Below are 14,638 nucleotides of genomic sequence, written 5' to 3'. Positions count from 1 at the left end.
GCACTAAAATATCCGGTAGAAGGTTACATAAATGAAGAGTTGACCCACACAAGGTTGTGGGGCTTTCATGCAACATCCAAGAAAAGGTACAATTTTGAAAATTTTGACAAATCGAATTTAAAAATAACTTAATTCAAAAAGGCTTCAAGGCACTTTCGAATCCGTCATGTTATAAATTAAAATTTTTATTGTCGTTCAAAATGTAGCTATTACCGATTCCGCCGATTATTCCGCAATTACAGTTTTGAAAAAATAAGCTGTGTTTTAATATAAAATTGGTAATATCTTGCATGAAACGAATGAATAACGAATGAATGAATAATGATAATAATAATGATAGGCAAATAACAATCTGTCTGATGGTAAGATCACAGCTAAATACAGTAATAATGCTATAGAAATATAAAATTAATTATCTGTCCACGGATTATAGTTAGTGTAATTGTTGATTATCTTGTCTCTTAGCTAAGAATACCTAATTTATGATAATCGTTATTTTATAACATATTAATTGCTAAATCTTGCTTATTTTCTGACGTTGATAAAACTTCAATTGTTATCATTTCGCTTCTTCTCAGACGAACAATATGCCTAAATTTATTGTCTGAGTACAGAAAATTTTGATGTAAAGTAACAAATATTTTGAGGTTTAATCCATTATACGAAATATTATTTAAATAAGTAATTGTCCATTTTTAAAATTGTGTATTAAGATATAATTTTATTTAACCAAAGTTATCTGTGCACATTTGTACACTGAATTGTATCACAAAAATAAAAAAATTAAATTCTTAACCTCGTTCAGTTGGTACTAAAATCAAAATTTGCTACATTTTAACATATGTGACGCAGAAATCAGTGGAGATTTTTACAACATATTCTTTCGTAAAAACTAATTAAGGTGTTTTGTATTAAAAACGTAAATAAATCAAATAGTTAATTTTCTTGTTAAATTGTTCCAAAGTAATCGTGTATTGAAAACGGACGAACAATTAGCCATAATACTTGTTTTAAGAGGCATTGTCGTAATGAAGATGGGAAGGAGAGGGATAGGTAAATGAAGGAAGGAGATAGCGATATATGTGCGTCTCTATGTTATTTTTAAATTAATTTGAGATAACCCTCGAGATCTAAGCTGTGTGGAAAAATTAATGTTGGTTAAGATCCGACTCTTCTTCGACATTGAGAAAGCTGTCTATGCCCAGTAGTGGGATGTTACGGCCTGACGGCCGCTTTCAATTATCTATCACTGGTTTTGCTTACTAGTTATAGGTTTTTGACTCAATTTGTACGGAGTTTACGTCAATTTTTATCTCTAGTAAGCAAATTCAGAGATAGATAGAGTATTGAAACTGGCCGTGAATCAATCATTTACGCGGATAAAACCTCGAGGCATAACTGCTAGTATAACATAATATTATTATATATTCTTAGATTTATTAGAAGTATGTCGTTACATATTAGTGTATTTATTTACATTTTGAATTTATTTTCTAAATAAAAAGTAATCAAATGTGTTTTCAACCGGCTTATAAGACAACCGGATGAAGATTAAACAAATCTATATTTTTAATCTTTAGCTATTTATCATTATTGACATTGACGATTTTTATTACTTTGTTTTTGAATTAGCTTCTACCCTCGAAGCGTGATGTTATATGGCCTATAGCTCTCCTCAAGAAATGAGCTATGTTTCATGTTTCATGTTATTTTTATTTTCATAACGGAACGTCAGTCTGCGTAAGCTATTCGTTCATCACCGGGCGCGAATTTGAACTTCGAATGAACGAACAAAATGAATTAAATTAAAAAAAAGATTACGATAATTGAAGACCTGTTTAAAATTCGAATGCCGGTCGAATTAATTTTTAATCTGATTTTATCGAAAGATGGTGCGCTTCGGTGTTCGATTTTGTAAATTCTAATTGGACTGTCAAATTAGGAGATAGGTTGTTTGACATTACATCTGTTAAGTTTTTTTTTTTTTTGTTAAGAATACCAAATACTTTCTTTGAGTTTTATTTTTATTAAAAAATAAATTGTTATAGTATTTCATTCTTATTGACTTGTAAAAAAAAAACTGAATATGAAATAGAATTTAATAAGGTCGTTAGTAGATACGATATGATTCAAACTAGAATGTTTCATTGTTCAATTTATTTAAATACTTGTACTTCGCGTCGAAAACCTAATTTTCTAACTTACCATTCTACCATTTATAATTTTATATCCGCCCTTCAACATTGAAACAGTGAGACGGGTAGAGTTCCCAAAATTTTTCATAAAAAGCTGTTCAGACTTGAAACTATAGCCGTTGTACAGTACATACGACTACATTGACGAATTTGTATTCTGGTTTTATAAAAAAATAAATAACAATTTTTTTTTTTTAACTAAATATGTAAAAAATAATATAATATCAACCATAGGATGTTTGCAGTCTTGCAGTGTGCTCAATGTTCATTTCTTTTTTTTTTCTTTAATTTTAATAAAAATTAAAAATTTCTATTCATAAATATTAAAAAAGTTAAGTGAATAAGGTGTTAGTACACCTGCGGAACATTTGCAATCAAGTGCGTAATTATTCACACATTAATTTGATTCAAATAAATAAATAAAAAAGGAAAATTTATATTTTTAAATATTAACAAAGTGATATTATAAGGCATTACTCCAGTTATTGAAATTTTTTCAGAACGTCACAAAACTTACAGTACATCTCGTTTTGCTAAATTTAAATAAGTTCTTAAAAAGTTAAATTCTCGTCCCAAATATTAAAAAGTTATATAATGCGTTAGTTAGCACCTACACCTGCGGGACATTTGCAGTCCACTACGTAGTTATTTATACATTTATTAGATTTGAATAAAAATAAAAAAAAGTAAAATTTCTGTTCGTAAATATTAAAAATGTAATAAAAGTAAATAAGGAATAGATTAGGAACGGTCCTATGTGTCCGACGTATGAATCAGCGATTTGAATATTTTACGGCGTCGTAATTTTTACAAGATGGCGCGCTTAATGCTTTATGTTAATTAGATTACATTGTTAATATTACATACGTTTTACGCTTATAGTTTGAGTTTGTATATTTTATTTTCAAATTAAATCAAAATAAGTTTATTCAAATAGGCTTCAAGAGCGCTTTCGAATCGTCATTTTACAACCTAAAATTTCAAAGTGATTAATATTTTTATAATTGTGTTTGCAAAAGAAGAAAAACCGACTTCAATTATATCGACAAAAAAATTGTCAAGTAAATACGCATTATCAAAGATTACTCCAAAAGTTGTAATAAAATCTCGATGAAATTTAAATGTGACCACATCATAAACACCGGCTTTCGATTAAATTAATCCTGAACGGTCCTTAACGGTCGAATTGAGTAACCTCCTCCTTTTTTTGAAGTTGGTTAAAAAAGTGATGCTATCACTGATTTGGAATTTTTTTTTTTTTTTTAATTTTTTTTTTTTTTTATTTATACAAAATATTATACATATTTACAATTCACAACTTAAGAACTAAATATTTACAGATAGTTTTGATATAAATCATGTCCGCGTGGAATTGTGCCAAGAATGCTGGCAGCATTTCCCCGTTGAATCGCTATGCCGATTCTCTGGGCAAAAAATGCACCAGCCCTCTTGTCACCAGTGGTGGCAATAAGGCGAGGTGTTATCTCATTTAAAAAATTTTTAGCGCTGCTACTCCAAGGTCCAAGTGTTTCGACTGCAAACGGCACAAAGATGTAATTTGGAATTAGTGACGAATATTTGTGCTGTTTAGTCGTTTCAGCTTTTTCCGCTGCGGCTCCCGCTTTTAAGGCTGTTTCCCTGACATGAGACGGAGCAAGTGTGTCAACGCAGGTTGCGTCCCACAAAAGCGCCCGTCCCCTTTCCCAGGGAACCAACGTCAATCCATCAGGTCTCTTGCCATCATTGCGACTAATTCCAGTTGGCTCGATAAGAGCAGGAACGTCGATGGTGGCAAGAGCTCTTTTTATGGTATCGTTTAGGGAACCGTGGCGGGAAAACCTACCTGAACTCTTGTTACAGGAAAGGCCGTGTAGTCCGAAAGAATCGACCTCTTTTCCGCACGGACATCTGTGTTCAAAGCACAGTGGAGCTCCCAACCGGAGACCGAGAGCAATTCTAAAACTTTCATTGTCTAAAAGTGTCCCAAGATTTTTTGACGGCATTGCGTGTAACCAGTGACCTGACTCTTTATTTGACACAGCTAGAAGCCTGGCACGGTTTTTGTCACTTGTAAGATTTTGCGTCAAACTTATATGAGTATTGTGAACTATTGGTATATCCCAAAGTTTTTGTTTTGTAACGTCCTTCGGGATATCGCCATTAAGACACATTAACTTCCAGTTTTCTATTGCATCTGTAGCATCTGTAATTTGGACTGAATTAGATTTTAAGATGTCAGAACATAAACCCTTGATACTATGCACAGAAGCAAGAAACGCAGGAAGAGCGACACTAGAAATTTTTCTCACGCCGATGCCACCATCTCTAATTGGTAAAGTAGCTTGGGTCCATGAATTTTCATCAAAAGATAAATTTAGAATTTTTTCTAATGAATTTTTTAAAGTGGCATCAAGTTTTTCGGCCATTCCAGGAAATTTCCAAATTGGGCTTGCGCGTAAAATATACATTAATTTTGGGACAAATAGACAATATTTTAATATAGTGTAGGCAATATGAGAATTTAGAGTGCCCAATTTGTCAGTGTTTTCAACAAATATTTTAATTTTATTATCCAAAATTGGCTGTATGCCTTCATCAAAAAGCGGTGCACCTAGAAGACAAAGTGTACTTCTTTGAAGTATTTTTAAATTAGGAGCAATTTTATTAAATAATTCCGTTGCCAAATTAATTTTGGAAAGTGATAGAATATCTGTGAAGAAAATTTCACATTTTGAAAAATTTAATTTGAGACCAATTTTATCAAACTCGTTTTTAATTTTAATTAAGTCTTCAACGACATCGTCCACTTTACCTCCTATGGTTCCATCATCTAGGTACCATATGTTCAATTTTGATTTTAAATTTGAGATACATTTGTGGATACCTAGACTAAAAAGAGCCGGACCTAGTGGGTCTCCTTGCTGAACGCCGACATTAGAAAAAATTGTATTTTCGCCAAAAAGTAGTTTAGATGGTGACTGTAACATTGCCAAACATAAGGATAAATTTCAGGAAGATGTAATGAAACTTCGTTAAGCAAGGTTGCTCTGTCTAAAGAATTAAAAGCATTCTTTACATCAACTTTCAGCAGAACTTCAGCCTCATTACTTTTTAAAAAAGTACGAGCCGCGTGAACTGCTGCTTCACAGCCTCCTTTGCTTCCAAAGCCCAATTGTATTGGTTGAAATTTTGTTTTTAGGCTGGAGACTATGTGTCTACATGCCAATTTAGACGCCAGACGGCGAAATGTGGTCCCAATAGCAATCGGACGGATACTACCGTCTTTTTTGTTAAAGGCACATAGTCTTGCACCGTAAGTATGAGACAAAAAAGATGAAGATACCTTGCCAGATAACATGAAATTACAAAGATTGGTTATGTCATTCAAGAGAGCCCTGCCAGCGTTACCAGCTGAGACACTCACAAGATCTTTAAGATGTTGTGGTGTGATGCCGTCTATGCCGCTAGCAGAGCCACTTGTGAACGACATAATTGCAGCATAGGTGTCTTCATCTTTAACCTGTAAAACATTATTGAAACTAGGTGGACTTGGGAGCAAAGACGCCGGATTCGGTAAGGGATGCTTTTCACGTAAGGCTTCTAGCGTTTTATTATCAAAAGGTGCGAGGGTATCACTAGAGAAAAGAATGCGAGCTGCATTCTTAAGATCTCCATCCATTGCTTTATTTTCAATAATTTTACTAGAATCAGAATATAAAGGTCGTGGGTTTTTAGGAATGATAATCGGAATGTCTAACAAGCTATTCTGTTTTAATTTAGTTGATAAAGAACCATTTTTGGTTTTATCAACATGTAAAAATTTGTAGGAAAACAAAAAAAGATTTTGCCAGGCCGAATCAGTGTCCGAAATACATTTTTTAATTACAGATGATAGTGATCTAGCTAGAGACATCCTCGCTCCTCTAGGAACTCGTTTAACAAGCGGGATATTTTGGTGACACTTTAAAATAAATTTTTCAAATAGAACCGAATTATTATCACTGGTTACGGTTGATGAAGTATCAGTTAAAATAGGTAATGAATGCACTAATGGATCGCTGTGGCAACGGGTGGTGTGAATTTTTAAGCCTTTGCGGCCCCTAAACAACTTTCCGTTAGTGCATTCTGGACAAGTAAAAAGTTCCGGTTGAGATACATTGGTTTTTTTAAAACTATTTGACATATTATCGCACTAAACAATGTACACTTAAATACACACACATAAAGTCACTATAATGGCGTTGCTGCGGCGTCGGCAGCACGGAGACCCGCTGCAGGGGCACCCGGCTGCTTGCCTCAGGCCGCCGTCATTGCTCGGCAACGCCACGCTCAGGAAATCTGAAAAAGAAAAAACGTTAAAGCGGAATCTTGTAATTTATATATAATTCCGATATTGTCGGAATTATTTTATGCAATTTGATGTCAATTTAATCAAGAAATATGATCGAAATAATAAAATATAAAAATAAAATTTAGAGAGAATATTTTTGAAGTTGACATCAAATTGACATCCAAAATTATTACATTTGGAAATTACATTCTGGAGTGTACTCGCGAGAAACTCCGCAGTTAAAAATTTATATAATACTCTGTTTTAGTAAGAAATTAGTAATATCTTGCATGAAATACAGCGTTACCAACATCTTTATACTCTATGTAATCCTGCACGGTATAATAAGTTTTATCTATTAATTTCTTCTTAATAAACACTAAATTGTCTTAAGACAATTGTAAAATTATTATCATTATTATAATACTACTTACTATAATACTAACTTATTACAATATATTTAACAAAAAAAACTATGTTCTTTAAAAATAATTATTATTATTTGTTACTTATTAATATTGTTAGTATAAAGCAAAACGAAATTAAAAATCAAAAATTTCTATACTCTAATAGGGTTACAGTTTTTATTAATGAATTATGGTTAATTCAAAGATAAAAGTAGATAGTGCAGATTAAGCATATTATTTGTGTTTGTAATTATTTATATAACAGTAACAAAAGCGGCGTGAACGACGAGAAGGAATGATAAAAATACAATAGAATTGAGAACCTTCTCCTTTTTCTGAATTCGGTTAAAATTTTGACTATTTAACTAACTATCTATATTTACTGTTGCTTACTATCGATAGGTTTTTGACACAATTTGTATGGAACTTACGTTAAAATTCTATCTCTAGTAAGCATATTCAAAAATAGATACAATATTGAAACTGGCCGGTAGAGTTGTCACCGTGGTTGTCATCATAATGAAACAGAGCCTTATATAATTAAAAACTGTTTCACTTACACCCTAACAATATATAGTTTATATTGCAAAATCTGTAGAAGTCAAGTATATAATACATACGAGTATATCTATATATTAATACGTGAAGCAAAAACTTTGTACCCCATTTTACGAAAATTGTGCCAAACGGAGGAGTATGAAATTTCGTACCCTTATAGTTTATATAGAGAGGGAGTGCAAATGGCTAGTATTTTTTTTTAACTATGCATAATAATATATTAAATCAATAAAAAAAAATATATTACACACACTACTATGTATTTGACACACACACGCATATTATACTATTTTGTTGATTGGCAAAGTCTGTAGTCAAATTGAAAAATTAAAAAAAGGTTCTTTATTTTCATTATTTTTTGGTTTTTGGTAATATACATTTTTAATTATGGTCGAATTTGGACCACTGGGCAACCACTAGTACATTTAATTACACGCGTGTCCGTATACCTATTTGTTATTTTAAACAAACTTATGCAAAAAACCTCTTACTAGTCACGCTTTAGTAATTTCGAAATGCGATTTCCCAAATAGATTACTAAATTAAGTTTGTATTGTTAAGTAAATGTACTAAAATAATTATAAAATGAAAATAGGTACATAAGATTACGTCACGTCTTGAATTGTAATAAATATTTACGTTACGATTGTCGTCAGTAACTCGGTGTGTTTGAATAAGACTGCCGTGAGTCATTCTTTATACTATTTTAGACCATTCCAGAAAATTATTTTGTGATAAAACTTGTAAACGCACTGTATTAAATTATACAATTTTTTTTTTGGAAACGGGTTTAGAAACGATGACTTTTATGCATAACGTGTAACTGAATTTATCCTTGTAAGACCCAAAGACATGATTTAAGAATAAAAACGATTAGCCGTTGCTGACCAATACATTTTCTAAATTCATGAAATCATGATAGTGACCTTTAATTATTATGACAGCGTACAAACATTTTTTTAATGTAAATAATTAATTAAAAAAAGTTTATACGTTGTTTGTATGTTATATTTATAATTGTATGTAAAATTTAGTATTTTTTTTAATTAAAAGTCCCTATTAGTTATTCTTAGATTAGGTATATTTAACGAGTGTTAATTTACAATTTAGATTTTTTAACAAAAAAACATATTTTACACATTAGCATATAATAAAGTTTCTTTTTCAATTTAAATAATTAAAAAACAAATATGTCATTATTTTACTAAAATTAAAATAAAAGAAATGATTATAGAAAATAATTATACCTAATATAAATGCTTTATAACATTGATAATTACTTATAATTAAACACGTTGATAGCTTAATGGCTTCCTTTTAATTTTATAAAACATAAATTAAGGTCATTTTTAAACACACACACACACACACACATTCACAAAGTAATATAAATGATGATATCATTTTCTAAGTATTAATATTCAAATATAATTTACATAACATCTAGTCGTCTCTCAGTATTAACATTTCTTCACCACAATGGTGCCAAGCAACGGCTCCGGTCACCAACCACCCAGCTGGTGACTAAGGGCACGCCATCACGCGTTCACGCCATTTTTGGCACGAACTTGTGGAGGCCTATGTCCAGCAGTGGACTGCGATAGGCTGAATTGATTAATCATACGTCTACTCTGAGTGTATGGTAAGTGGTTACCGTAGCTCATAGACAACTGCAACACCAGAAGCATTGCCAGCGCGTTGCCGAGGCTACCCTCGACCCCCTGGAGCTCTGGCTACCTCACTCACCACAGTAATACAAGATTACTTGAGAGCAGTATTATTTGGCGGGCTTCTCCAGGTTTTGGACAAGATATCTCTTGCTGTACCAAGATTTTTCTTTGTGCGAGATATTTCCTTCTCTACGTCAGTTGAATCAGCCAGTGTTGAATATAAATACGTCATTTACAATATTGAAGTGATTTTACTGATTTTAGTTGAAAACATGCAGTATCCACATATTATTTTTTAATGTTTACGCGAATTTTACTTATTATAATAGAGCAACTTTTTCGGATTTTATCGCGGTTTATTAAGTTTTTTTAAAGGCCCGACGTTTCGCATACTTTACAGCGATCATGATAACTGGAGTATCCACAATCCACATACGCTCATCACCTTCTTGTCCTTCTTCTCTCTCGTCTCTTCTTCTGTTATACTAATATTATAAAGGGGTCGGCAGGGTCGGCACAACATTTTTTCCTCTTCCATTCCTCTCTATTATTCGTCACTTCCGCGCTTACTCCTTTCTTTCTCATATCCTCACTCACACAATCCATCCATCGCTTTTTAGGTCTGCCGATCGCTCTTCGTTCTTCGACATTCATCCCAAACATTCTTTACCAACATAGCGTTCATGCCTCCTCATTACATGCCCATACCACGCTGACCTAATGCTCCTCATTTTCTCCGTCACGGGTGCTACTTTCAAACTTCCCCTTCACCACCACTCCCACAATCTACATAGGCTATGAAGCAATAAATAGATTTGCAAGAAAAATCAATCAGCTAGCAATTTAATTGTTTATCATATGAACCAACAAAAAAATTACATTCGAATCGGTCGATCATTAATGGCAAGCATATTATGTTGGTATTTATTATAATACGATATTATACGACTTCAAAAAGATAAGGTTCTTTGTGTGTCTGTTTAATTTTTTTTATGTTTGTTCGATAATTGATTATGAACCGACTCCGAAAATTAATATTTTTTGTTAGAATGAGAAGTCTAAACTTAATTCTAGATCCAAAAACTCCGGGTATATGAAATCATATCAAATGGAAAATAACCCTATTCAAATAGGCATCAAAAGCACTTACGAATCGTCATTTTAAAAATTAAAAATTTAAGTGACACTATACTTTTTTAAACTAACCGATATGGAATGTAAAGATGAACTGTAGGAAAAAGAAACTTCTTAAAATATTTGGTGAGATGAGCGTAAATTTTTCTTATATATTAATTTATTTTAAAGTATTCAACTTATATACAGTATTGAAACTAGCAATACCCGTGCGAATAATTCGCACTAAATAACTAAAAAATTTACCGACCGTCAATCAATTTGACGTTGTCAAAGTTAAAGCCGTCATATAGGTATATAACTTTAATAATTAATTAATATACAAAAACAGAAGCAATAATATTTTTTTTTTATTTGTAGATGCCGGTAGAGCAAGCAATTATCTGTGAAACGATATATAATTTACGTGGAGTAATTGTGAGGTTTTTTCAAAAAAGGGAGTAAAACATTAACCTTAGAGTATTAATATATATGATTCTGATGATGTGTAAATTCAAAAATCGAAGCTCTTAAGGACAGTAACTTGTGTGAACGCCAAATAAAAATTATTTTGTATTCTATCAAGTAATTTTTTTTAGTATTTTTTGTATTAAGTAGGTTATTTACTATGTGCTAATCGTAATTTTTATTGTAATACAATTTTTTTAGGTTCATTTGCTGTCTGCGTAACTCAAAATTTTTTTTTTATAATAATCTGATGATAAACTGTTAGAAATACAAAAACAAGTGTTTGTGTTTAGACTGAAGTAAAACTTCTTTAGCTCAATCTAATTTTTATTTACCTCTCAATTTCCGTTCGCCTCGCCCGATCACACTTTTCCTAACTTTCTTTACGCATTCATCAGTTTACTCCCTAAGTCAATCGTGCATAAAGAAGTTTTAACCCAAGAAATTCCTTAATGGTGTTGCCAGAAAAATGTGTATATTCAATATATTACATAATTAAATAAATCAGTGTTGCAATTCAATCTTCTACTCGACACTGTAACACTAGAACTTTAATCAAAATCAAATAATGTTATTTAAACTGATTTATTACGTAAGCTGTAATAAAAGTAATTGTTGCACGCAAAGGAAAAAAAACTGACTTCAATTACATCAAAAAGTAATACAACGTAGGAAAACGGAAAAACTGTCAAGTAAATACGCGTTGACTTAAACCTCATAAAGTACTCGAGATCACGATCAAATTTGAATGGGATCACATGACAAGTAACAGGCTTAAGAATCATCAAAATTGGTACACACACTAAAAAGTTATGACGTATAATACAATTACGATCAACGGAACAGTCGTCAAGTAATTTAAAGAGATAACTTAAAAAGTACTTGACAAATCTCGATTAAATTTAAATGGCCCATAAAAAGCGCCACCTTTTGATTAAAAAAATAATCATCGAAATCGGTCCAACCAGCAAAATGTTATAAGACAAAAAAAAAATAGAGTCGAATTTCTAACTTTCTCCTTTTTTTAAAGTCGGTTTAAAATCATTTGCTGATAAGGAACGATTAATACTACCTAATTAAAACTCATGTTTTACGTAATTTTTGTATTATTATTAAAAAAAGTTTAATCGGCAAAATAAAATTTAATTGGTATCTAATTTCGTCAAAGCGAGTAACACCTGTCCTATTTATAAATTACATACTTAAAAAAATATTTAATTATTTATTTATCTATCAAATATTGCAAATTAATTATTTTACATACATAACGAATTAACGGTCGAAATTATGTAACTACGCAATTCAGTCAGTCAGTCATTTTAGTCTATTGCAGTCGGGAATCCACTGCTAGACATAGGCCTCCCCGAGTTCGTGCCAGATATCCCGGTTTTCCACAATCCTTATCCAGTCAACACCGGCAATCTTACGGAGATCGTCAGACCAAGGAGGTTCCTTTATTTTTCAAAGTTTATTTTTCTAACGCGTAGGTCTTAGTTTTATTCATTTGCTCCTGAAACACTCGGATATAAATATTCACCTCATTTGGATTACGATAACCCGTGCCGAGTTGCATCGGATCATATTCATATACAACATTTATTATATAAATACATCTAGGTAGTTTAAAAAGAAGAAGTAGAACTGAGGTAGGGCATAGCAGGAATTTCCTGCTCAAAATCTGGAGCAGCCCGACTGGGGTAGTACCTCGACCTTACAGAAGATCACAGCTAAATAATACTGTTTTCAAGCAGTATTGTGTTCCTGTTGGTGAGTAAGGTGACCCGAGCTCCTGGGGGGGATTCGGGATTGGGTCGGCAACGCGCTTGCGATGCTTCTGGTGTTGCAGGCGTCTATAAGCTACAGTTATCTCTTACCATCAGGTGAGCCGTACGCTTGTTTGCCGACCTAGTGATATAAAAAAAAGACATTATGAAACTCAGATTTTTTAAATCCATATCAGGGACACCTTTTAAGAAAAAAATTTCCTGGCCTATATCCTGGCGTATAACTTCTGGATGGCTGCACCAAATCCGACAATTTCTCTTTCGTTTGTTCATTGTTGTCAGGGCAAAGTTTGTATTAAGATGTATAAAATAGTCTTTATGTTCACAATAAAAGTCGGTACGAAGACTTCTGGGTCAGCTGATTTATTGATATTATTATTTTTACTAAAAATACATTTTAAAATCGGTTCAGTATTTCCAGAAAGCCAATACAAACCAACAAACTAAGCCACATTTTTTTTAAATATTAGTAGTATTAGTATATTAGATATAAACATAAAATATATTTTTTCATTTAATTTTAGTAAAAAAAGTCTCGCTATGTGTCGCAAAATGTTCCGTCGCCTGTGCGCGCGCATAAGTTACATTTTCAAAGATTTATAGTAATCTAGAATAGATTTAATATTCAATTTCATATTTCACTAGTTGTTTCTAGAGTTAAATTGAGAAAAAACGTACTAATATTAATAACATAGCCTATATGCCTTCCTCGATAATAAACAATTCGAACCAATTCAGACACAATAATATCGTGTTCAAACAAACAAATGAACAAGCTCTTCAGCTTTATAATATTAGTGTACATTAAAAATGTCACATTTTTATAATACCTACACACATGTATTATTTTAATACTACATATTTTGTGTTATCTGTACCGTATTGAAATATTTTTATGTACATACCTACCATCTGACTCGATAATCTTGACCGTCATATTTTTCGTAAACATATCATTTTTTCAATTTTCTTTTTTTTAATACCTGACATTAGTAATCCTACTGTTATTTTACTGTAAGAAGCTCATAATTTCTTTTTTATTTATCTAAGTGTTTTCTCAGCAAGTAAACTTGTTGTTATTCTTTGAGAACAATAAAGTTCTTAAGCCGTTGTCCCGACAATAAAGGGACACAAAAAAAAAACAAATTAGATGAAATTCGGAAGCTATACGCATATTAGGTCAAAAACTTTCTTTGTATTTCGTACAAGTACCCTTTAGGTGAGATTTAGTGAGATTTCGTGGGAAATAATAAATTCTTCAAGTAATTTTCAAGTTTAATTGAGGTAGGGCACAGCAGGAATTTCCTGCTCAAATATGAAGCAGCCCGACTGGGGTAGTACCACGACCTTACAGAAGATCACAGCAAAATAATACTGTTTTCAAGCAGTATTGTGTTCCTGTTGGTGAGTAAGGTGACCAGAGCTCCTGGGGGTATTGGGGATTGGGTCGGCAACGCGCTTGCGATGCTTCTGGTGGTCTACAAGCTACGGGATTCGCTTACCATCAGGTGAGCCGTACGCTTGTTTGCCGATCTAGTGACATAAAAAAAATTAAGTTATCCTTTCTAAAATTGTTAAATTATTTTAAAGATATTATGCTTATGTTAAATAAAGTTTTATAATATATCGTTAGTAAATAAAAATAAATAAATATTGTATAATATATATTGACAAGCGTTAATTCCGCCTAGACTATAGACTGTAATAAATTAATAAACTCCGCCTATAACTGCGTGCAGTTTGTGAGTTGAGAAATTGTAAAATAATTTGGTCCAAAAATGCAGATTTAATGCTAAAAATATTATCTATCTGTAAATCTCGAGATAGCTGACAAAAAAAAACAATAGTAAGAAGAACTAAATATTGTACTTAATATATAATTAATTCGTACGCATAATAAAAAATGTATATAATACCTATTTATTTACATAAAATATACATATCACCACGTAGGTACTTAACGAGTTAATTCTGTACCTATTATAATTTTCTTACGATTATAGTAAGCGGAAAAGGTTATTGACATTGAGGAGTTTTGATAACTCTTAAATATCTAACACTATAAATTTTGTAAATTTATTCTTATACCTAAATTAATTTATTTAACATATAT

The sequence above is a fragment of the Melitaea cinxia genome, chromosome 18 (genome assembly GCF_905220565.1).
Source record: "Melitaea cinxia chromosome 18, ilMelCinx1.1, whole genome shotgun sequence".
Taxonomy (NCBI): domain Eukaryota; kingdom Metazoa; phylum Arthropoda; class Insecta; order Lepidoptera; family Nymphalidae; genus Melitaea; species Melitaea cinxia.
Note: the sequence above shows the minus strand (reverse complement) of the source record.